The sequence below is a fragment of the Pristiophorus japonicus genome, chromosome Y (assembly GCF_044704955.1).
Source record: "Pristiophorus japonicus isolate sPriJap1 chromosome Y, sPriJap1.hap1, whole genome shotgun sequence".
In the NCBI taxonomy this organism is placed as follows: Eukaryota; Metazoa; Chordata; class Chondrichthyes; family Pristiophoridae; genus Pristiophorus; species Pristiophorus japonicus.
In genome coordinates this window covers 8,418,018-8,439,494 of record NC_092011.1, presented here as the reverse complement: position 1 = coordinate 8,439,494, position 21,477 = coordinate 8,418,018, and positions in this window count along the sequence as shown.

The window sequence follows — 21,477 nt, the reverse complement described above, 5'->3', positions numbered from 1 at the left end:
AGGGAACCTGTGTATTCAGGGTAAGTGTCACTGTACAGGGTCCCTGTGTATTCAGGGTAAGGTTCACTGTACAGGTCCCTGTGTATTCAGTGTAAGGGTTACTGTACAGGGTCCCTGTGTATTCAGGGTAAGATTCGCTTACAGGGTCCCTGCGTATTCAGGTTAAGTGTCACTGTACAGTGTCCCTGTGTATTCAGGGTAAGGGTCACTGTACAGATACCTGTGTATTCAGGGTAAGGGTCACTGTACAGGGTCCCTGTGTATTCAGGTAAGGGTCACTGTAGAGGGTCCCTGTGTATTCAGGGTAAGGATTACTGTACAGGGTCCCTGTGTATTCAGGGTAAAGTTTATTGTACAGGATACCTGTGTATTCAGGGTAAGGATTACTGTAAAGGATCCCTGTGTATTCAGGGTAAGGGTCACTCTACAGGGTCCCTGTGTATTCAGGGTAAGGGTTACTGTACAGGGTCCCTGTTTATTCAGGGTAGGGTTATTGTACAGGATCCCTGTGTATTCGGGGTAAGGGTCACTGTACAGGGTCCCTCTGTATTCAGGGTAAGGGTTACTGTACAGGGTCCCTGTGTATTCAGGGTAAGGGTTATTGTACAGGATTCCTGTGTATTCAGGGTAAGGATTACTGTACAGGGTCCCTGTGTATTCAGGGTAAGTGTCACTGTACAGGGTCCCTGTGTATTCAGGGTAAGGGTCACTGTACAGGTCCCTGTGTATGCAGGTTGAGGGTCACTGTACAGGGTCCCTGTGTATTCAGGGTAAGTGTCACTGTACAGGGTCCCTGTGTATTCAGGGTAAGGGTCACTGTACAGGTCCCTGTCTATTCAGGGTAAGGGTTACTGTAAAGGGTCCCTGTGTATTCACGGTAAGGGTCGCTTACAGGGTCCCTGTGTATTCAGGTTAAGTGTTACTGTACTGTCTCCCTGTCTATTCAGGGTAAGTGTCACAGTACAGGTACCTGTGTATTCAAGGTAATGGTCACTGTACAGGGTCCCTGTGTATTCAGGGTAATTGTCGCTTACAGGGTCCCTGTGTATTCATGTTAAGTGTCACTGTACAGGTTTCCTGTGTATTCAGTGTAAGGGTTACTGTACAGGGTCTCTGTGTATTCAGGGTAAGGGTCCCTGCACAGGGTACCTGTGTATTCAGGGTAAGGGTTACTGAACAGGGTCCCTGTGTTTTCAGGGTAAGGTTTACTGTACAGGGTCCCTGTGTATTCAGGGTAAGGGTTATTGTACAGGATCCCTGTTTATTCAGGGTAAGGGTCACTGTACAGGGTCCCTGTGTATTCAGGGTAAGGGTCACTGTACTGGTCCCTGTCTATTCAGGGTAAGGGTTACTGTAAAGGGTCCCTGTGTATTCACGGTAAGGGTCGCTTACAGGGTCCCTGTGTATTCAGGTTAAGTGTCACTGTACAGTGTCCCTGTGTATTCAGGGTAAGTTTCACTGTACAGGGTCCCTGTGTATTCAGGGTAAGGTTCACTGTACAGGTCCCTGTGTATTCAGTGTAAGGGTTACTGTACAGGGTCCCTGTGTATTCAGGGTAAGGTTCGCGTACAGGGTCCCTGCGTATTCAGGTTAAGTGTCACTGTACAGTGTCCCTGTGTATTCAGGGTAAGGGTCACTGTACAGATCCCTGTGTATTCAGGGTAAGGGTCACTGTACAGGGTCCCTGTGTATTCAGGGTAAGGGTCACTGTACAGGGTCCCTGTGTATTCAGGGTAAGGGTTACTGTACAGGGTCCCTGTCTATTCAGGGTAAAGGTTATTGTGCAGGATACCTGTGTATTCAGGGTAAGGATTACTGTAAAGGATCCCTGTGTATTCAGGGTAAGGTTCACTCTACATGGTCCCTGTGTATTCAGGGTAAGGGTTACTGTACAGGGTCCCTGTTTATTCAGGGTAGGGTTATTGTACAGGATCCCTGTGTATTCGGGGTAAGGGTCACTGTACAGGGTTCCTCTGTATTCAGGGTAAGGGTTACTGTACAGGGTCCCTGTGTATTCAGGGTAAGGGTTATTGTACAGGATTCCTGTGTATTCAGGGTAAGGATTACTGTACAGGGTCCCTGTGTATTCAGGGTAAGTGTCACTGTACAGGGTCCCTGTGTATTCAGGGTAAGGTTCACTGTACAGACCCTGTGTATGCAGGGTGAGGGTTACTGTACAGGGTCCCTGTGTATTCAGGGTAAGTGTCACTGTACAGGGTCCCTGTGTATTCAGGGTAAGGGTCACTGTACAGGTCCCTGTGTCTTCAGGGTAAGGGTTACTGTAAAGGGTCCCTGTGTATTCACGGTAAGGGTCGCTTACAGGGTCCCTGTGTATTCAGGTTAAGTGTCACTGTACAGTGTCCCTGTGTATTCAGGGTAAGTGTCACAGTACAGGTCCCTGTGTATTCAAGGTAATGGTCATTGTACAGGGTCCCTGTGTATTCAGGTTAAGTGTCGCTGTACAGGGTTCCTGTGTATTCAGGGTAAGGGTTACTGTACAGCGTCTCTGTGTATTCAGGGTAAGGATCACTGCACAGGGTACCTGTGTATTCAGGGTAAGGGTTACTGAACAGGGTCCCTGTGTTTTCAGGGTAAGGGTTACTGTACAGGGTCCCTGTGTATTCAGGGTAAGGGTTATTGTACAGGATCCCTGTTTATTCAGGGTAAGGGTCACTGTACAGAGTCCCTGTCTATTCAGGGAAAGGTTACTGTACTGGGTCCCTGTGTATTCAGGGTAAGGGCTATTGTACACGATCCTTGTGTATTCAGGGTAAGGGTCACTGTACAGGGTCCCTGTGTATTCAGGGTAAGGGTTATTGTACAGGATCCGTTTTTTATTCAGGGTAAGGGTCACTGTACAGTGCCCCTGTCTATTCCGGGTAAGGGTTACTGTACTGGTTCCCTGTGTATTCAGGATAAGGTCTATTGTACACGATCCTTGTGTATTCAGCGTAAGGGTCACTGTACAGGGTCCCTGTGTATTCATGGTAAGGTTTATTTTACAGGATCCCTGTGTATTCAGGGTAAGGGTCACTGTACAGGGTCCCTGTGTATTCAGGGTAAGGGTTACTGTACAGAGTCCCTGTGTATTCAGGTTAAGGGTCGCTTACAGGGTCCCTGTGTATTCAGCTTAAGTGTCACTGTACAGGGTCCCTGTGTTTTCAGAGTTAGGGTTACTGTACAGGGTCCCTGTGTATTCAGGGTAAGGGTTATTGTACAGGATCCCTGTTTATTCAGGGTAAGTGTCACTGTACAGGGTCCCTGTCTATTCAGGGTAAGGGTTACTGTACTGGGTGCCTGTGTATTCAGGGTAAGGGCTAATGTACACGATCCTTGTGTATTCAGAGTAAGGGTCACTGTACAGGGTCCCAATGTATTCAGGGTAAGGGTTACTGTACAGGATTCCTGTTTATTCAGGGTAAGGGTCACTGTACAGGGTCCCTGTCTATTCAGGGTAAGGGTTACTGTACTGGGTCCCTGTGTATTCAGGGTAAGGGCTATTGTACACGAATCTTATGTATTCAGGGTAAGGGTCACTGTACAGTGTCCCTGTGTATTCATGGTAAGGGTTATTGTACAGGATCCCTGTGTATTCAGGGTAAGGGTCACTGTACAGGGTCCCTGTGTATTCAGGGTATGTGTTACTGTACAGGGTCCCTGTGTATTCAGGGTAAGGGTCACTGTACAGGGTCCTTGTGTATTCAGGGTAAGGGTTACTGTAAAGGGTCCCTGTGTATTCAGGGTAAGGGTCGCTTACAGGGTCCCTGTGTATTCAGGTTAAGTGTCACTGTACAGGGTTCCTGTGTATTCAGGGTAAGGGTTACTGTACAGGGTCTCTGTGTATTCAGGGTAAGGGTCACTGCACAGGGTACCTGTGTATTCAGGGTAAGGGTTACTGAACTGGGTCCCTGTGTTTTCAGGGTAAGGGTTACTGTACAGGGTCCCTGTGTATTCAGGGTAAGGGTTATTGTTCAGGATCCCTGTTTATTCCGGGTAAGGGTCACTGTACAGGGTCCCTGTCTATTCAGGGAAAGGTTACTGTACTGGGTCCCTGTGTATTCAGGGTAAGGGCTATTGTACACGATCCTTGTGCATTCAGGGTAAGGGTCACTGTACAGGGTCCCTGTGTATTCAGGGTAAGGGTTATTGTACAGGATCCGTTTTTTATTCAGGGTAAGGGTCACTGTACAGTGTCCCTGTCTATTCAGGGTAAGGGTTACTGTACTGGGTCCCTGTTTATTCAGGGTAAGGTCTATTGTACACGATCCTTGTGTATTCAGGGTAAGGGTCACTGTACAGGGTCCCTGTGTATTCAGGGTAAGGGTTACTGTACAGAGTCCCTGTGTATTCAGGTTATGGGTCGCTTACAGGGTCCCTGTGTATTCAGCTTAAGTGTCACTGTACAGGGTCCCTGTGTTTTCAGAGTTAGGGTTACTGTACAGGGTCCCTGTGTATTCAGGGTAAGGGTTATTTACAGGATCCCTGTTTATTCAGGGTAAGTGTCACTGTACAGGGTCCCTGTCTATTCAGGGTAAGGGTTACTGTACTGGGTGCCTGTGTATTCAGGGTAAGGGCTAATGTACACGATTCTTATGTATTCAGGGTAAGGGTCACTGTACAGTGTCCCTGTGTATTCAGGGTAAGGGTTATTGTACAGGATCCCTGTGTATTCAGGGTAAGTGTTCACTGTACAGAGTCCCTGTGTATTCAGGGTAAGGGTTACTGTACAGGGTCCCTCTGTATTCAGGGTAAGGGTCACTGTACAGGGTCCTTGTGTATTCAGGGTAAGGGTTATTGTACAGGATCCCTGTGTATTCAGGGTAAGGGTCACTGTACAGGGTCCCTGTGTATTCAGGGTAAGGGTTACTGTACAGGGTCCCTGTGTATTCAGGGTAAGGGTCACTGTACAGGGTCCTTGTGTATTCAGGGTAAGGGTTACTGTAAAGGGTCCCTGTGTATTCAGGGTGAGGGTCGCTTACATGGTCCCTGTATATTCAGGTTAAGTTTCACTGTACAGGGTTCCTGTGTATTCAGGGTAAGGGTTACTGTACAGGGTCTCTGTGTATTCAGGGTAAGGGTCACTGCACAGGGTACCTGTGTATTCAGGGTAAGGGTTACTGAACAGGGTCCCTGTGTTTTCAGGGTAACGGTTACTGTACAGGGTCCCTGTGTATTCAGGGTAAGGATTATTGTTCAGGATCCCTGTTTATTCAGGGTAAGGGTCACTGTACAGGGTCCCTGTCTATTCAGGGAAAGGTTACTGTACTGGGTCCCTGTGTATTCAGGGTAAGGGCTATTGTACACGATCCTTGTGTATTCAGGGTAAGGGTCACTGTACAGGGTCCCTGTGTATTCAGGCTAAGGGTTATTGTACAGGATCCGTTTTTTATTCAGGGTAAGGGTCACTGTACAGTGTCCCTGTCTAATCAGGGTAAGGGTTACTGTACTGGGTCCCTGTGTATTCAGGGTAAGGTCTATTGTACACGATCCTTGTGTATTCAGCGTAAGGGTCACTGTACAGGGTCCCTGTGTATTCATGGTAAGGTTTATTTTACAGGATCCCTGTGTATTCAGGGTAAGGGTCACTGTACAGGGTCCCTGTGTATTCAGGTTAAGGGTCGCTTACAGGGTCCCTGTGTATTCAGCTTAAGTGTCACTGTACAGGGTCCCTGTGTTTTCAGAGTTAGGGTTACTGTACAGGGTCCCTGTGTATTCAGGGTAAGGGTTATTGTACAGGATCCCTGTTTATTCAGGGTAAGTGTCACTGTACAGGGTCCCTGTCTATTCAGGGTAAGGGTTACTGTACTGGGTGCCTGTGTATTCAGGGTAAGGGCTATTGTACACGATTCTTATGTATTCAGGGTAAGGGTCACTGTACAGTGTCCCTGTGTATTCAGGGTAAGGGTTATTGTACAGGATCCCTGTGTATTCAGGGTAAGGTCACTGTACAGGGTCCCTGTCTATTCAGGGTAAGGGTTACTGTACTGGGTCCCTGTGTATTCAGGGTAAGGGCTATTGTACACGATTCTTATGTATTCAGGGTATGGGTCACTGTACAGTGTCCCTGTGTATTCAGGGTAAGGGTTACTGTACAGGGTCCCTGTGTATTCAGGGTAAGGGTTATTGTACAGGATCCCTGTTTATTCAGGGTAAGTGTCACTGTACAGGGTCCCTGTCTATTCAGGGTAAGGGTTACTGTACTGGGTCCCTGTGTATTCAGGGTAAGGGCTATTGTACACGATTCTTATGTATTCAGGGTAAGGGTCACTGTACAGTGTCCCTGTGTATTCAGGGTAAGGGTTATTGTACAGGATCCCTGTGTATTCAGGGTAAGGTCACTGAACAGGGTCCCTGTGTATTCAGGGTAAGGGTTACTGCACAGGGTCCCTGTGTATTCAGGGTAAGGGTCACTGTACAGGGTCCTTGTGTATTCAGGGTAAGGTTTACTGTAAAAGGTCCCTGTGTATTCAGGGTAAGGGTTATTGTACAGGATCCCTGTGTATTCAGGGTAAGGGTTACTGTAAAGGGTTCCTGTGTATTCAGGAAAAGAATCAGTGTACAGGGTCCCTCTGTATTCAGGGTAAGGATCACTGTACAGGATCCCTGTGCATTCAGCGTAAGGGTTACTGTACAGCATCCCTGTGTATTCAGGGTAAGTCTCACTGTACAGGGTCCCTGTGTATTCAGGGTATGGGTCACTGTACAGGTCCCTGTGTATTCAGGATAAGTGTCGCTTACAGGATCCCTGTGTATTCAGGGTAAGGGTTACGGTACAGGGAACCTGTGTATTCAGGGTAAGGGTCAGTGAACAGTGTCCCTGTGTATTCAGGGTAAGGATTACTGTACAGGGTCCCTGTGTATTCAGGGTAAGGGTTACTGTAAAGCGTACCTGCGTATTCAGGGTATGGGTTACTGTACACGGTCCCTGTGTATTCAGGGTAAGGGTCAGTGTACAGTGTCCCTGTGTATTCAGGGTAAGGGTTACTGTACAGGGTCCCTGTGTATTCAGGGTAAGGGTCACTGTACAGGGTCCCTGTTTATTCAGGGTTAGGGTCACTGTACAGGGTTCCTGTGTATTCAGGGTATGGGTTACTGTAAAGTGTCCGTGTGTATTCAGGGTAAGATTTAATGTACAGGGTCCCTGTATATTCAGGGTAAGGATCACTGTACAGGGTTCCTGTGTATTCAGGGTAAGGGTCACTGTACAGGGTACCTGTGTATTCAGGGTTAGGGTCACTGTACAGGGTCCCTGTATATTCAGTAAAGGCTTACTGTACAGGGTCCCTGTGTATTCAGGGTAAGGATCACCTTACTGGGTACCTGTGTATTCAGGGTTAGGTCACTGTACAGGGTCCCTGTGTATTCAGGTTAAGGGTTACTGTACAGGGTCCCTGTCTATTCAGGGTAAGGGTCACTGTACAGGGACCTTGTGTAATCAGGGTAAGGGTTACTGTACAGTGTCCCTGTTTATTCATGGTAAGGGTCAATGTACAGGGTCCCTGTGTATTCAGGGTAAGGGTTACTGTACAAGTTCCCTGTGTATTCAGGGTAAGTGTTACTGTACAGTGTCCCTGTATATTCAGGGTATGGGTCAATGTACAGTGTACCTGTGTATTCAAGGTGAGTGTTACAGTAAAGGATCCCTGTGTATTCAGGGTAAGGGTTATTGTACAGGATCCCTATGTATTCAGGGTTAGGGTCACTATACAGGGTCCCTGTGTATTGAAGGTAAGGGTTATTGTATAGGATCCCTGTGTATTCAGGGTAAGGGTCACTGTACAGGGTCCCTTTGTATTCAGGGTAAGGGTTACTGTACAGGGTCCCTGTGTATTCAGGGTAAGGGTCACTGTACAGGGTCCCTTTGTATTCAGGGTAAGGGTTACTGTACAGGGTCCCTGTGTATTCATGGTTAGAGTCACTGTACATTCCCTGTGTATTCAGGATAAGGGTTACTGTACAGGGACCCTGTGTATTCAGGATAAGGGTTACTGTACAGGGACCCTGTATATTCAGGGTATGGGTCACTGTACAATGTACCTGTGTATTCATGGTAAAGGTTACAGTACAGGATCCCTGTGTATTCAGGGTAAGGGTTATTGTACAGGATCCCTGTGTATTCAGGGTTAGGGTCAGTATACAGGGTCCCTGTGTATTCACGGTAAGGGTTATTGTATAGGATCCCTGTGTATTCAGAGTAAGGGTCACTGTACTGGGTCCCTTTGTATTCAGGGTAAGGGTTAATGTACAGGGTCCCTGTGTATTCAGGGTAAGGGCTATTGAACAGGATCCCTGTGTATTCAGGGTAAGGGTCACTGTACAGGATCCCTGTGTATTCAGCGTAAGGGTTATTGTACAGGATCCCTGTGTATTCAGGGTAAGTGTCACTGTACAGGGTCCCTGTGTATTCAGGGTAAGAGTCACTGTACAGTTCCCTGTGTATTCCGGATAAGGGTTACTGTACAGGGACGCTGTATATTCAGGGTAAGTGTCACTGTACAGGGTCCCTGTGTATTCAGGGTAAGGGTCACTGTACAGGGTCCCTGTGTATTCAGGGTAAGGGTTACTGTACAGAGTCCCTGTGTATTCAGGATATGGGTCGCTTACAGGGTCCCTGTGTATTCAGCTTAAGTGTCACTGTACAGGGTCCCTGTGTTTTCAGAGTTAGGGTTACTGTACAGGGTCCCTGTGTATTCAGGGTAAGGGTTATTTACAGGATCCCTGTTTATTCAGGGTAAGTGTCACTGTACAGGGTCCCTGTCTATTCAGGGTAAGGGTTACTGTACAGTGTCCCTGTGTATTCAGGGTAACGGTTACTGTACAGAGTCCCTGTGTATTCAGGTTAAGGGTCGCTTACAGGGTCCCTGTGTATTCAGCTTAAGTGTCACTGTACAGGGTCCCTGTGTTTTCAGAGTTAGGGTTACTGTACAGGGTCCCTGTGTATTCCGGGTAAGGGTTATTGTACAGGATCCCTGTTTATTCAGGGTAAGTGTCACTGTACAGGGTCCCTGTCTATTCAGGGTAAGGGTTACTGTACTGGGTGCCTGTGTATTCAGGGTATGGGCTAATGTACACGATCCTTGTGTATTCAGGGTAAGGGTCACTGTACAGGGTCCCTATGTATTCAGGGTAAGGGTTATTGTACAGGATCCCTGTTTATTCAGGGTAAGGGTCACTGTACAGTGTCCCTGTCTATTCAGGGTAAGGGTTACTGTACTGGGTCCCTGTGTATTCAGGGTAAGGGCTATTGTACACGATTCTTATGTATTCAGGGTAAGGGTCACTGTACAGTGTCCCTGTGTATTCAGGGTAAGGGTTATTGTACAGGATCCCTGTGTATTCAGTGTAAGGTCACTGTACAGGGTCCCTGTGTATTCAGGGTAAGGGTTACTGCACAGGGTCCCTGTGTATTCAGGGTAAGGGTCACTGTACAGGGTCCTTGTGTATTCAGGGTAAGGTTTACTGTAAAAGGTCCCTGTGTATTCAGGGTAAGGGTTATTGTACAGGATCCCTGTGTATTCAGGGTAAGGGTTACTGTAAAGGGTTCCTGTGTATTCAGGAAAAGAATCAGTGTACAGGGTCCCTCTGTATTCAGGGTAAGGATCACTGTACAGGATCCCTGTGCATTCAGCGTAAGGGTTACTGTACAGCATCCCTGTGTATTCAGGGTAAGTCTCACTGTACAGGGTCCCTGTGTATTCAGGGTATGGGTCACTGTACAGGTCACTGTGTATTCAGGATAAGTGTCGCTTACAGGATCCCTGTGTATTCAGGGTAAGGGTTACGGTACAGGGAACCTGTGTATTCAGGGTAAGGGTTATTGTACAGGGTCCCTGTGTATTCAGGGTAAGGGTTACTGTAAAGCGTACCTGCGTATTCAGGGTATGGGTTACTGTACACGGTCCCTGTGTATTCAGGGTAAGGGTCAGTGTACAGTGTCCCTGTGTATTCAGGGTAAGGGTTACTGTACAGGGTCCCTGTGTATTCAGGGTAAGGGTTACTGTAAAGCGTACCTGCGTATTCAGGGTATGGGTTACTGTACACGGTCCCTGTGTATTCAGGGTAAGGGTCAGTGTACAGTGTCCCTGTGTATTCAGGGTAAGGGTTACTGTACAGGGTCCCTGTGTATTCAGGGTAAGGGTCACTGTACAGGGTCCCTGTTTATTCAGGGTTAGGGTCACTGTACAGGGTTCCTGTGTATTCAGGGTATGGGTTACTGTAAAGTGTCCGTGTGTATTCAGGGTAAGATTTAATGTACAGGGTCCCTGTATATTCAGGGTAAGGATCACTGTACAGGGTTCCTGTGTATTCAGGGTAAGGGTCACTGTACAGGGTACCTGTGTATTCAGGGTTAGGGTCACTGTACAGGGTCCCTGTATATTCAGTAAAGGCTTACTGTACAGGGTCCCTGTGTATTCAGGGTAAGGATCACCTTACTGGGTACCTGTGTATTCAGGGTTAGGTCACTGTACAGGGTCCCTGTGTATTCAGGTTAAGGGTTACTGTACAGGGTCCCTGTCTATTCAGGGTAAGGGTCACTGTACAGGGACCTTGTGTAATCAGGGTAAGGGTTACTGTACAGTGTCCCTGTTTATTCATGGTAAGGGTCAATGTACAGGGTCCCTGTGTATTCAGGGTAAGGGTTACTGTACAAGTTCCCTGTGTATTCAGGGTAAGTGTTACTGTACAGTGTCCCTGTATATTCAGGGTATGGGTCACTGTACAGTGTACCTGTGTATTCAAGGTGAGTGTTACAGTAAAGGATCCCTGTGTATTCAGGGTAAGGGTTATTTTACAGGATCCCTATGTATTCAGGGTTAGGGTCACTATACAGGGTCCCTGTGTATTGAAGGTAAGGGTTATTGTATAGGATCCCTGTGTATTCAGGGTAAGGGTCACTGTACAGGGTCCCTTTGTATTCAGGGTAAGGGTTACTGTAAAGGGTCCCTGTGTATTCAGGGTAAGGGCTATTGTACAGGATCCCTGTGTATTCAGGGTAAAGGGTTACAGTACAGGATCCCTGTGTATTCTGGATAAGGATTACTGTACAGGGACCCTGTGTATTCAGGGTAAGTGTCACTGTACAGGGTCCCTGTGTATTCAGGGTAAGAGTCACTGTACATTCCCTGTGTATTCAGGATAAGGGTTACTGTACAGGGACCCTGTGTATTCAGGATAAGGGTTACTGAACAGGGACCCTGTATATTCAGGGTATGGGTCACTGTACAATGTACCTGTGTATTCATGGTAAAGGTTACAGTACAGGATCCCTGTGTATTCAGGGTAAGGGTTATTGTACAGGATCCCTGTGTATTCAGGGTTAGGGTCAGTATACAGGGTCCCTGTGTATTCACGGTAAGGGTTATTGTATAGGATCCCTGTGTATTCAGCGTAAGGGTCACTGTACTGGGTCCCTTTGTATTCAGGGTAAGGGTTAATGTACAGGGTCCCTGTGTATTCAGGGTAAGGGCTATTGAACAGGATCCCTGTGTATTCAGGGTAAGGGTCACTGTACAGGATCCCTGTGTATTCAGCGTAAGGGTTATTGTACAGGATCCCTGTGTATTCAGGGTAAGTGTCACTGTACAGGGTCCCTGTGTATTCAGGGTAAGAGTCACTGTACAGTTCCCTGTGTATTCCGGATAAGGGTTACTGTACAGGGACCCTGTATATTCAGGGTAAGTGTCACTGTACAGGGTCCCTGTGTATTCAGGGTAAGGGTCACTGTACAGGGTCCCTGTGTATTCAGGGTAAGGATTACTGTACAGAGTCCCTGTGTATTCAGGTTATGGGTCGCTTACAGGGTCCCTGTGTATTCAGCTTAAGTGTCACTGTACAGGGTCCCTGTGTTTTCAGAGTTAGGGTTACTGTACAGGGTCCCTGTGTATTCAGGGTAAGGGTTATTTACAGGATCCCTGTTTATTCAGGGTAAGTGTCACTGTACAGGGTCCCTGTCTATTCAGGGTAAGGGTTACTGTACAGTGTCCCTGTGTATTCAGGGTAAGGGTTATTGTACAGGATACCTGTGTATTCAGGGTAAGGGTCACTGTACAGTGTCCCTGTGTATTCAGGGTAAGGGTTATTGTACAGGATACCTGTGTATTCAGGGTAAGTGTTCACTGTACAGGGTCCCTGTGTATTCAGGGTAAGGGTTACTGTACAGGGTCCCTCTGTATTCAGGGTAAGGGTCACTGTACAGGGTCCTTGTGTATTCAGGGTAAGGGTTATTGTACAGGATCCCTGTGTATTCAGGGTGAGGGTCACTGTACAGGGTCCCTGTGTATTCAGGGTAAGGGTTACTGTACAGGGTCCCTGTGTATTCAGGGTAAGGGTCACTGTACAGGGTCCTTGTGTATTCAGGGTAAGGGTTACTGTAAAGGGTCCCTGTGTATTCAGGGTAAGGGTCGCTTACAGAGTCCCTGTGTATTCAGGTTAAGTGTCACTGTACAGGGTTCCTGTGTATTCAGGGTAAGGGTTACTGTACAGGGTCTCTGTGTATTCAGGGTAAGGGTCACTGCACAGGGTACCTGTGTATTCAGGGTAAGGGTTACGGTACAGGGAACCTGTGTATTCAGGGTAAGGGTCAGTGAACAGTGTCCCTGTGTATTCAGGGTAAGGGTTACTGTACAGGGTCCCTGTGTATTCAGGGTAAGGGTCACTGTACAGGGTCCCTGTTTATTCAGGGTTAGGGTCACTGTACAGGGTTCCTGTGTATTCAGGGTATGGGTTACTGTAAAGTGTCCGTGTGTATTCAGGGTAAGATTTAATGTACAGGGTCCCTGTATATTCAGGGTAAGGATCACTGTACAGGGTTCCTGTGTATTCAGGGTAAGGGTCACTCTACAGGGTACCTGTGTATTCAGGGTTAGGGTCACTGTACAGGGTCCCTGTATATTCAGTAAAGGCTAACTGTACAGGGTCCCTGTGTATTCAGGGTAAGGATCACCTTAGTGGGTACCTGTGTTTTCAGGGTTAGGGTCACTGTACAGGGTCCCTGTGTATTCAGGGTAAGGGTTACTGTACAGGGTCCCTGTCTATTCAGGGTAAGGGTCACTGTACAGGGACCCTGTGTAATCAGGGTAAGGGTTACTGTACAGTGTCCCTGTTTATTCATGGTAAGGGTCAATGTACAGGGTCCCTGTGTATTCAGGGTAAGGGTTACTGTACAAGTTCCCTGTGTATTCAGGGTAAGGGTCACTGTACAGGGTCCCTGTTTATTCAGGGTTAGGGTCACTGTACAGGGTTCCTGTGTATTCAGGGTATGGGTTACTGTAAAGTGTCCGTGTGTATTCAGGGTAAGATTTAATGTACAGGGTCCCTGTATATTCAGGGTAAGGATCACTGTACAGGGTTCCTGTGTATTCAGGGTAAGGGTCACTGTACAGGGTACCTGTGTATTCAGGGTTAGGGTCACTGTACAGGGTCCCTGTATATTCAGTAAAGGCTTACTGTACAGGGTCCCTGTGTATTCAGGGTAAGGATCACCTTACTGGGTACCTGTGTATTCAGGGTTAGGTCACTGTACAGGGTCCCTGTGTATTCAGGTTAAGGGTTACTGTACAGGGTCCCTGTCTATTCAGGGTAAGGGTCACTGTACAGGGACCTTGTGTAATCAGGGTAAGGGTTACTGTACAGTGTCCCTGTTTATTCATGGTAAGGGTCAATGTACAGGGTCCCTGTGTATTCAGGGTAAGGGTTACTGTACAAGTTCCCTGTGTATTCAGGGTAAGTGTTACTGTACAGTGTCCCTGTATATTCAGGGTATGGGTCAATGTACAGTGTACCTGTGTATTCAAGGTGAGTGTTACAGTAAAGGATCCCTGTGTATTCAGGGTAAGGGTTATTGTACAGGATCCCTATGTATTCAGGGTTAGGGTCACTATACAGGGTCCCTGTGTATTGAAGGTAAGGGTTATTGTATAGGATCCCTGTGTATTCAGGGTAAGGGTCACTGTACAGGGTCCCTTTGTATTCAGGGTAAGGGTTACTGTACAGGGTCCCTGTGTATTCAGGGTAAGGGCTATTGTACAGGATCCCTGTGTATTCAGGGTAAAGGGTTACAGTACAGGATCCCTGTGTATTCTGGATAAGGATTACTGTACAGGGACCCTGTGTATTTAGGGTAAGTGTCACTGTACAGGGTCCCTGTGTATTCATGGTTAGAGTCACTGTACATTCCCTGTGTATTCAGGATAAGGGTTACTGTACAGGGACCCTGTGTATTCAGGATAAGGGTTACTGTACAGGGACCCTGTATATTCAGGGTATGGGTCACTGTACAATGTACCTGTGTATTCATGGTAAAGGTTACAGTACAGGATCCCTGTGTATTCAGGGTAAGGGTTATTGTACAGGATCCCTGTGTATTCAGGGTTAGGGTCAGTATACAGGGTCCCTGTGTATTCACGGTAAGGGTTATTGTATAGGATCCCTGTGTATTCAGAGTAAGGGTCACTGTACTGGGTCCCTTTGTATTCAGGGTAAGGGTTAATGTACAGGGTCCCTGTGTATTCAGGGTAAGGGCTATTGAACAGGATCCCTGTGTATTCAGGGTAAGGGTCACTGTACAGGATCCCTGTGTATTCAGCGTAAGGGTTATTGTACAGGATCCCTGTGTATTCAGGGTAAGTGTCACTGTACAGGGTCCCTGTGTATTCAGGGTAAGAGTCACTGTACAGTTCCCTGTGTATTCCGGATAAGGGTTACTGTACAGGGACGCTGTATATTCAGGGTAAGTGTCACTGTACAGGGTCCCTGTGTATTCAGGGTAAGGGTCACTGTACAGGGTCCCTGTGTATTCAGGGTAAGGGTTACTGTACAGAGTCCCTGTGTATTCAGGATATGGGTCGCTTACAGGGTCCCTGTGTATTCAGCTTAAGTGTCACTGTACAGGGTCCCTGTGTTTTCAGAGTTAGGGTTACTGTACAGGGTCCCTGTGTATTCAGGGTAAGGGTTATTTACAGGATCCCTGTTTATTCAGGGTAAGTGTCACTGTACAGGGTCCCTGTCTATTCAGGGTAAGGGTTACTGTACAGTGTCCCTGTGTATTCAGGGTAACGGTTACTGTACAGAGTCCCTGTGTATTCAGGTTAAGGGTCGCTTACAGGGTCCCTGTGTATTCAGCTTAAGTGTCACTGTACAGGGTCCCTGTGTTTTCAGAGTTAGGGTTACTGTACAGGGTCCCTGTGTATTCCGGGTAAGGGTTATTGTACAGGATCCCTGTTTATTCAGGGTAAGTGTCACTGTACAGGGTCCCTGTCTATTCAGGGTAAGGGTTACTGTACTGGGTGCCTGTGTATTCAGGGTATGGGCTAATGTACACGATCCTTGTGTATTCAGGGTAAGGGTCACTGTACAGGGTCCCTATGTATTCAGGGTAAGGGTTATTGTACAGGATCCCTGTTTATTCAGGGTAAGGGTCACTGTACAGTGTCCCTGTCTATTCAGGGTAAGGGTTACTGTACTGGGTCCCTGTGTATTCAGGGTAAGGGCTATTGTACACGATTCTTATGTATTCAGGGTAAGGGTCACTGTACAGTGTCCCTGTGTATTCAGGGTAAGGGTTATTGTACAGGATCCCTGTGTATTCAGTGTAAGGTCACTGTACAGGGTCCCTGTGTATTCAGGGTAAGGGTTACTGCACAGGGTCCCTGTGTATTCAGGGTAAGGGTCACTGTACAGGGTCCTTGTGTATTCAGGGTAAGGTTTACTGTAAAAGGTCCCTGTGTATTCAGGGTAAGGGTTATTGTACAGGATCCCTGTGTATTCAGGGTAAGGGTTACTGTAAAGGGTTCCTGTGTATTCAGGAAAAGAATCAGTGTACAGGGTCCCTCTGTATTCAGGGTAAGGATCACTGTACAGGATCCCTGTGCATTCAGCGTAAGGGTTACTGTACAGCATCCCTGTGTATTCAGGGTAAGTCTCACTGTACAGGGTCCCTGTGTATTCAGGGTATGGGTCACTGTACAGGTCCCTGTGTATTCAGGATAAGTGTCGCTTACAGGATCCCTGTGTATTTAGGGTAAGGGTTACGGTACAGGGAACCTGTGTATTCAGGGTAAGGGTTATTGTACAGGGTCCCTGTGTATTCAGGGTAAGGGTTACTGTAAAGCGTACCTGCGTATTCAGGGTATGGGTTACTGTACACGGTCCCTGTGTATTCAGGGTAAGGGTCAGTGTACAGTGTCCCTGTGTATTCAGGGTAAGGGTTACTGTACAGGGTCCCTGTGTATTCAGGGTAAGGGTTACTGTAAAGCGTACCTGCGTATTCAGGGTATGGGTTACTGTACACGGTCCCTGTGTATTCAGGGTAAGGGTCAGTGTACAGTGTCCCTGTGTATTCAGGGTAAGGGTTACTGTACAGGGTCCCTGTGTATTCAGGGTAAGGGTCACTGTACAGGGTCCCTGTTTATTCAGGGTTAGGGTCACTGTACAGGGTTCCTGTGTATTCAGGGTATGGGTTACTGTAAAGTGTCCGTGTGTATTCAGGGTAAGATTTAATGTACAGGGTCCCTGTATATTCAGGGTAAGGATCACTGTACAGGGTTCCTGTGTATTCAGGGTAAGGGTCACTGTACAGGGTACCTGTGTATTCAGGGTTAGGGTCACTGTACAGGGTCCCTGTATATTCAGTAAAGGCTTACTGTACAGGGTCCCTGTGTATTCAGGGTAAGGATCACCTTACTGGGTACCTGTGTATTCAGGGTTAGGTCACTGTACAGGGTCCCTGTGTATTCAGGTTAAGGGTTACTGTACAGGGTCCCTGTCTATTCAGGGTAAGGGTCACTGTACAGGGACCTTGTGTAATCAGGGTAAGGGTTACTGTACAGTGTCCCTGTTTATTCATGGTAAGGGTCAATGTACAGGGTCCCTGTGTATTCAGGGTAAGGGTTACTGTACAAGTTCCCTGTGTATTCAGGGTAAGTGTTACTGTACAGTGTCCCTGTATATTCAGGGTATGGGTCACTGTACAGTGTACCTGTGTATTCAAGGTGAGTGTTACAGTAAAGGATCCCTGTGTATTCAGGTTAAGGGTTATTTTACAGGATCCCTATGTATTCAGGGTTAGGGTCACTATACAGGGTCCCTGTGTATTGAAGGTAAGGGTTATTGTATAGGATCCCTGTGTATTCAGGGTAAGGGTCACTGTACAGGGTCCCTTTGTATTCAGGGTAAGGGTTACTGTAAAGGGTCCCTGTGTATTCAGGGTAAGGGCTATTGTACAGGATCCCTGTGTATTCAGGGTAAAGGGTTACAGTACAGGATCCCTGTGTATTCTGGATAAGGATTACTGTACAGGGACCCTGTGTATTCAGGGTAAGTGTCACTGTACAGGGTCCCTGTGTATTCAGGGTAAGAGTCACTGTACATTCCCTGTGTATTCAGGATAAGGGTTACTGTACAGGGACCCTGTGTATTCAGGATAAGGGTTACTGAACAGGGACCCTGTATATTCAGGGTATGGGTCACTGTACAATGTACCTGTGTATTCATGGTAAAGGTTACAGTACAGGATCCCTGTGTATTCAGGGTAAGGGTTATTGTACAGGATCCCTGTGTATTCAGGGTTAGGGTCAGTATACAGGGTCCCTGTGTATTCACGGTAAGGGTTATTGTATAGGATCCCTGTGTATTCAGCGTAAGGGTCACTGTACTGGGTCCCTTTGTATTCAGGGTAAGGGTTAATGTACAGGGTCCCTGTGTATTCAGGGTAAGGGCTATTGAACAGGATCCCTGTGTATTCAGGGTAAGGGTCACTGTACAGGATCCCTGTGTATTCAGCGTAAGGGTTATTGTACAGGATCCCTGTGTATTCAGGGTAAGTGTCACTGTACAGGGTCCCTGTGTATTCAGGGTAAGAGTCACTGTACAGTTCCCTGTGTATTCCGGATAAGGGTTACTGTACAGGGACCCTGTATATTCAGGGTAAGTGTCACTGTACAGGGTCCCTGTGTATTCAGGGTAAGGGTCACTGTACAGGGTCCCTGTGTATTCAGGGTAAGGATTACTGTACAGAGTCCCTGTGTATTCAGGTTATGGGTCGCTTACAGGGTCCCTGTGTATTCAGCTTAAGTGTCACTGTACAGGGTCCCTGTGTTTTCAGAGTTAGGGTCACTGTACAGGGTCCTTGTGTATTCAGGGTAAGGGTTATTGTACAGGATCCCTGTGTATTCAGGGTGAGGGTCACTGTACAGGGTCCCTGTGTATTCAGGGTAAGGGTTACTGTACAGGGTCCCTGTGTATTCAGGGTAAGGGTCACTGTACAGGGTCCTTGTGTATTCAGGGTAAGGGTTACTGTAAAGGGTCCCTGTGTATTCAGGGTAAGGGTCGCTTACAGAGTCCCTGTGTATTCAGGTTAAGTGTCACTGTACAGGGTTCCTGTGTATTCAGGGTAAGGGTTACTGTACAGGGTCTCTGTGTATTCAGGGTAAGGGTCACTGCACAGGGTACCTGTGTATTCAGGGTAAGGGTTACGGTACAGGGAACCTGTGTATTCAGGGTAAGGGTCAGTGAACAGTGTCCCTGTGTATTCAGGGTAAGGGTTACTGTACAGGGTCCCTGTGTATTCAGGGTAAGGGTCACTGTACAGGGTCCCTGTTTATTCAGGGTTAGGGTCACTGTACAGGGTTCCTGTGTATTCAGGGTATGGGTTACTGTAAAGTGTCCGTGTGTATTCAGGGTAAGATTTAATGTACAGGGTCCCTGTATATTCAGGGTAAGGATCACTGTACAGGGTTCCTGTGTATTCAGGGTAAGGGTCACTCTACAGGGTACCTGTGTATTCAGGGTTAGGGTCACTGTACAGGGTCCCTGTATATTCAGTAAAGGCTAACTGTACAGGGTCCCTGTGTATTCAGGGTAAGGATCACCTTAGTGGGTACCTGTGTTTTCAGGGTTAGGGTCACTGTACAGGGTCCCTGTGTATTCAGGGTAAGGGTTACTGTACAGGGTCCCTGTCTATTCAGGGTAAGGGTCACTGTACAGGGACCCTGTGTAATCAGGGTAAGGGTTACTGTACAGTGTCCCTGTTTATTCATGGTAAGGGTCAATGTACAGGGTCCCTGTGTATTCAGGGTAAGGGTTACTGTACAAGTTCCCTGTGTATTCAGGGTAAGTGTTACTGTACAGTGTCCCTGTATATTCAGGGTATGGGTCACTGTACAGTGTACCTGTGTATTCAAGGTGAGTGTTACAGTAAAGGATCCCTGTGTATTCAGGGAAAGGGTTATTGTACAGGATCCCTATGTATTCAGGGTTAGGGTCACTATACAGGGTCCCTGTGTATTGAAGGTAAGGGTTATTGTATAGGATCCCTGTGTATTCAGGGTAAGGGTCACTGTACAGGGTCCCTTTGTATTCAGGGTAAGGGTTACTGTACAGGGTCCCTGTGTATTCAGGGTAAGGGCTATTGTACAGGATCCCTGTGTATTCAGGGTAAAGGGTTACAGTACAGGATCCCTGTGTATTCAGGATAAGGATTACTGTACAGGGACCCTGTGTATTCAGGGTAAGTGTCACTGTACAGGGTCCCTGTGTATTCAGGGTAAGAGTCACTGTACAGCTCCCTGTGTATTCAGGATAAGGGTTACTGTACAGGGACCCTGTGTATTCAGGATAAGGGTTACTGAACAGGGACCCTGTATATTCAGGGTATGGGTCACTGTACAATGTACCTGTGTATTCATGAGAAAGGTTACAGTACAGGATCCCTGTGTATTCAGGGTAAGGGTTATTGTACAGGATCCCTGTGTATTCAGGGTTAGGGTCAGTATACAGGGTCCCTGTGTATTCACGGTAAGGGTTATTGTATAGGATCCCTGTGTATTCAGCGTAAGGGTCACTGTACAGGGTCCCTTTGTATTCAGGGTAAGGGTTAATGTACAGGGTCCCTGTGTATTCAGGGTAAGGGCTATTGAACAGGATCCCTGTGTATTCAGGGTAAGGGTCACTGTACAGGATCCCTGTGTATTCAGCGTAAGGGTTATTGTACAGGATCCCTGTGTATTCAGGGTAAGTGTCACTGTACAGGGTCCCTGTGTATTCAGGGTAAGAGTCACTGTACAGTTCCCTGTGTATTCCGGATAAGGGTTACTGTACAGGGACCCTGTATATTCAGGGTAAGTGTCACTGTACAGGGTCCCTGTGTATTCAGGGTAAGGGTCACTGTACAGGGTCCCTGTGTATTCAGGGTAAGGGTTACTGTACAGAGTCCCTGTGTATTCAGGTTAAGGGTCGCTTACAGGGTCCCTGTGTATTCAGCTTAAGTGTCACTGTACAGGGTCCCTGTGTTTTCAGAGTTAGGGTTACTGTACAGGGTCCCTGTGTATTCAGGGTAAGGGTTATTTACAGGATCCCTGTTTATTCAGGGTAAGTGTCACTGTACAGGGTCCCTGTCTATTCAGGGTAAGGGTTACTGTACAGTGTCCCTGTGTATTCAGGGTAAGGGTTATTGTACAGGATACCTGTGTATTCAGGGTAAGGGTCACTGTACAGTGTCCCTGTGTATTCAGGGTAAGGGTTATTGTACAGGATACCTGTGTATTCAGGTTAAGTGTTCACTGTACAGGGTCCCTGTGTATTCAGGGTAAGGGTTACTGTACAGGGTCCCTGTGTATTCAGGGTAAGGGTCACTGTACAGGGTCCTTGTGTATTCAGGGTAAGGGTTATTGTACAGGATCCCTGTGTATTCAGGGTAAGGGTCACTGTACAGGGTCCCTGTGTATTCAGGGTAAGGGTTACTGTACAGGGTCCCTGTGTATTCAGGGTAAGGGTCACTGTACAGGGTCCTTGTGTATTCAGGGTAAGGGTTACTGTAAAGGGTCCCTGTGTATTCAGGGTAAGGGTCGCTTACAGGGTCCCTGTGTATTCAGGTTAAGTGTCACTGTACAGGGTTCCTGTGTATTCAGGGTAAGGGTTACTGTACAGGGTCTCTGTGTATTCAGGGTAAGGGTCACTGCACAGGGTACCTGTGTATTCAGGGTAAGGGTTACGGTACAGGGAACCTGTGTATTCAGGGTAAGGGTCAGTGAACAGTGTCCCTGTGTATTCAGGGAGGGGTTACTGTACAGGGTCCCTGTGTATTCAGGGTAAGGGTTACTGTAAAGCGTACCTGTGTATTCAGGGTATGGGTTACTGTACACGGTCTCTGTGTATTCAGGGTAAGGGTCACTGCACAGGGTACCTGTGTATTCAGGGTAAGGGTTACTGAACAGGGTCCCTGTGTTTTCAGGGTAAGGGTTACTGTACAGGGTCCTTGTGTATTCAGGGTAAGGGTTATTGTACAGGATCCCTGTTTATTCAGGGTAAGGGTCACTGTACAGGGTCCCTGTGTATTCAGGGTAAGGGTCACTGTACAGGTCCCTGTCTATTCAGGGTAAGGGTTACTTTAAAGGGTCCCTGTGTATTCACGGTAAGGGCCGCTTACAGGGTCCCTGTGTATTCAGGTTAAGTGTCACTGTACAGTGTCCCTGTGTATTCAGG